The sequence below is a fragment of the Crocodylus siamensis genome, chromosome 3 (assembly GCF_052110815.1).
Source record: "Crocodylus siamensis isolate JL-2025a chromosome 3, ASM5211081v1, whole genome shotgun sequence".
In the NCBI taxonomy this organism is placed as follows: domain Eukaryota; kingdom Metazoa; phylum Chordata; order Crocodylia; family Crocodylidae; genus Crocodylus; species Crocodylus siamensis.
In genome coordinates this window covers 176,661,397-176,665,639 of record NC_143397.1, presented here as the reverse complement: position 1 = coordinate 176,665,639, position 4,243 = coordinate 176,661,397, and the positions used below count along the sequence as shown (strand labels likewise).

Genomic DNA, 4,243 nt, shown 5'->3' with positions numbered 1-4,243 from the left:
TAGTTTTTCTTCACTCTTCCTCTTTCAACCTGATACACACGTTCTCTAAACCTGCAGATGCCAAGCCATGAGGTTTGGCTGGAGGAACGTCGGTAGCTTCTGGAACTAGAGAACATAACAAAGACCTAGGCTTCCTCATTTTATTGCCTTTTATTTCTATTTCTATTTCCTATTCTTTACTTCCTCCCTCCCCTTGCCCTCCACCGTGCAATGAAAAGCAACAAATGCCCCAGCGTTGTCTCCCTCTGTTATCCTGCCGCAGTAAATTCCACAGGTTAACTACACTTTTGCAATGAAAAGACGTTTCCTTAGATCCATTTATGTGTGTTTTCTGGTTGTTTTTACATAATGGAATGGGGAAGGTAGAAACACCCAGGTAGCTTTTTCTATAACATGGTATACATCTCTAATATATCTCCTTCTCTTTGTTTTTCTAAATTAACTGTTTTTGTCTTTTACAACTATCCACTCGTCAAATCTCACCCTTTTCTTTAATCACATTTATTACATTTCTGTTTCTTTCTGTTTTTACCATGTCTTTTCTAAGATGAAATGACTGAAAGTAAAGAAAGTGAAAAATGAAAATGCACTATTCATAAAATGACATAGTAATATTTTTAATAGTATTTTCTTTTCTTATGCCATGTATCCAATGTCTCCTAACATTTAATTTGCTTTAAAACATTTTTAAACCTCTACAGCATGTTGAAAAGAATTTTTCAGTGAGTTGTCCAAAATGATACTTAGCTTTCCCTTGAGTTATTTAGTAATCTATCAGTTTGCAAAGTTTCTACAAAACATGTGCTACTTTGGTGCTTGTCTGCTTTCATCTGCCATTGGCTGTTCTGGAGTGTCTCACAATTTTGCCTAATCTTAATATAACCAAAGGCCAAATATTCCCATGAACTATTTCCATGTAAAACAATAAAATTACTGTGCATATATGAAAGAACAGACTTGGACCATTGTGTTGGGAACAAACTTTGCCACCTTCCTTTAAAAACTTTTCAAGGTTGTTATAAATAACAAAGTCATTTTGTTGGACAAAGTCATTTTTAATGCTGATTTTGATCACTGGGGCACTTTGTAGTTAACCACTTTTTCTGTTATGAATTGGCCATTTATTCCAATGCATTACAGATAGACAGGATGTCATCTATGGTCTGAGTCTGGCACTGGAACCCATAAAATGATGAAATTAAACTCTGGTCCTGACATGGACTCTTTTGCGACTCCTTTTCAGTTAGACTTTCCTCTAAGACTTTCCTACCTTCTAAGGGAAGTTATGGAAATTAGTTAATATTTACATAGCTTTAAAAATGAAAAGTTCTAAGTATTGTTACTATTTAATTTCTATTTCCTGTATTTTACCCAATTTTTAATTCATAACAGGGCTGTAACTGTCATTCTGAAGTTACCGTATTTTTTTTCCCTAGTGGCCTCCTATGAGGGACTTAATCACAGGTTCTGGAAAGACTAAATCAATCATATCCTCCAATTCTTCTTATCCATGATTTCATTAATTCTTTCAAATAATTCTAACAGAGAAGAATTATTCATTTTAACAGGAACTTTGCAGGATTTCCCTGTTTTCTCTATAGTTTATAATTCTATTTTTAGTGATCCTCTCAATATTTTCTCAGTACTAAAATAAGACTTACTAGTCTGTAATTCCCAAGATCATCATTAGCACCTTTTTAAGAGATGGGTACAACCTTGGCCACTCTCCAGTCCTCTGGTACAGTAGCTGTTTTTAATGATAAATTACATATTTTTGTTAGCAGCTTAGTTACAATGGTCTTCAGTTTCTTTAGAACTCTCCGATGAATACCATCTGGTCCTCCTGATTGATTGCAATTTAATTTCTCGAGTTGTTCCATCACCTTTTTGATATTCCTATTTCTGACAATGCTTCACTTTCAACACCTAAAAAGAAGGTATTTCATCCTTTTTGGTAAACAACAGATATCACTTAAGTTTTTCCTTTTTGCTTCTTTAATATAGATAAACAGGAAGGGGAAAAAAAAAATAAAGCAAGCAGCCTTTCCCTGCTCTGTTTGTCAAGGGCTTAACATTTTATTTAAAAAATAGTAAAGATGAACCTGAGATTCCTAAGTCAGACAATATAATAGTGCCAGACACCTAAAATTTCTACTTCCATTTATATTTTCTATTAATTGTGGCTTATGTTTTTCAGCATAAAATCAATAGTGGAATGTAGTGGAAAAACTGTCAAGGGGAGTATGTGTAATATTTTTTATTTTTAGTGTTGAATTGTTTGCTATAGCCGTGTAGAATTTATATTATCTATAGCAACAGAAGTTAGAGAAAAATAACTCAAAAGACAAGCTTCTGCAATGGAATGTCTCACTGACAAACAAGCAAGCAAAGAAAAACAAAACTATTACCATACTGAGATGAAAATGGGACAAGGAACAAAAGTATCATCATTAGTGTCAATTGACAGAATACTTCTCAACACTACTTATTCACCCTCCCCCTGCACAAACTGGCAGCCTTCTCACCATTGTTGTCATTTTTCACTGTCTTTTAGTTAGACTAAGCTCTTCAGATAGGGACCTCATCTGTTTTATGTCTGTAAAGTTCCATGTATGCCAGTTGTGGTATTTAAACTGCAACAATTCTGTGTTTGAACACATGCTAGTAAATATGCAAATCAAAGGTAACTATCTATTAGTTTAAAACACCATCAGGAACTGTTCCAGAAAAAGTGACCTTTCAAGCTAAAACCAAATAAGACCACTTTATAGTGTCTTGAGGTCAAGTCTCCTCTTTCACATGACTTCAGGGTCTTTAGGTACATGCTGTCCTGAAGTAAACCACGCAGAATGTTATGATCAAGTAAATTCCAGCCATCCATTGAGATGTAGCAACAAGATTCAAATGAACTTGTCACACAGAGTATCCAGAATCAGGCTCAGAAGCAAAAAGGAAAATTTGTAATGGATAGATGATGAACTTAAAAATAACAGAAAAATAATTCAAACAATGATTAATTATAGTAAGAACATGTAGTCATTTCTTTTTCAGATAATTTGGATCTTTGTATTGCAACTTTCTCATCACAACTTGAAACCTGTCAAAGGGATTTGTGTCTGACATTTTAAATGAAGGATTTAGTTGGACAGACGGTGAACATCTCTTTTGCCATTAGTTTTTTTGAGGTCACTTTTCATTAAAAATATTTTTGTTTCATCTACTATGACAATATTTTGGCATGCATGTTAGACTGTTTGGGAAATATATGAATACTTTATTCACTGTTAAGGACAGTCCCATCGTAAGATTTCTGTTGGGCTGCATCAGAATTTCTTTCCAGCTACCCAGTATTTCCTGCTTGTATATAATTCTAGACCAAAAAAAGAAAAGAAAAGAAAAAGCAAGTGATTGACATATGATACTATAAAAAGCATGCATCAATAATAAATGGAGAATTTTAATTTGTGTTTCTGTTTCTTTGTTTGTGTTTTATTAATTTCATTTTTGGAATGTTATCCAGATCTTCTAGGGATAATGTCTTTTCCCCTGCTCTGTTTTTTGTTGGTTTGGGGGAGGGGGTGTTTGGGGGGTTGTACATTTACACAAGTTGAATTTAAATTTGATGCAGCTGATTTTTAAAAATTTTTAAACTGAGATTAAATACTAGGGCAGAGAAGGACATTTTCAAATTCGGGGGAGGGGTAATACATTTAAGAAAATTGTCCCCTTTATCATTGTTCTGATACAGTCTCCTAGTAAGAGAGAGTGTATGTACAAAACAATTCCTATTTACCTGAGACATGCCTGTGGCTTTGCTTGCAGTTTCAGGAAAACAAATCCAGGATTATGTTAGAAGCTAAGGTATGTCCTCTTAGATGTTTGTATACCTATATAAATGAGAAGCAAAATCATAGAAACTAACTGGCTCTCTGGGTTAAAGTACCAGCCTATAGAAGCCTCAGGTCATCATAAATGAAACTGTTGTGCTAGTCTAAATATGGTCCCTAGTGGACACTTCCTTATATCACAAACCACCAGAGAATTTGGCACAATTCACATTCTAGTTCTTAAAATACTACTGATCAGTATTTTATCTAAGTTTAGCTTCACAGTGCCAAGCTATACACAGTAATATTGCTTTGGTTCTCTGAGTACTCAAGTAATCCAAAAAAGTTTTAAGAATCCAGTTTATACTTCCTATTGTGTTTCAGTTCACATCTCCCCAGAGTAGGCAAATAAGATG

The 4,243-nt window shown here is 34.2% G+C and overlaps 1 long non-coding RNA gene across 2 annotated transcripts in view; it reads right to left on the bottom strand.

The window, feature by feature from the left end:
- Window positions 1-651: 651 nt before the first annotated feature.
- The window catches only part of LOC149869169 (uncharacterized), a 5,422-nt gene continuing 1,830 nt past the window's right edge, over window positions 652-4,243 (bottom strand). For both annotated transcript variants that reach the window (XR_016441410.1, XR_016441411.1), the window contains exons 2-3: window positions 3,794-3,887; window positions 652-3,370 (exon numbers count right to left, since the gene is read on the bottom strand). This is a non-coding gene — a long non-coding RNA (uncharacterized LOC149869169). The remainder of the gene's footprint in view (window positions 3,371-3,793; window positions 3,888-4,243) is intronic.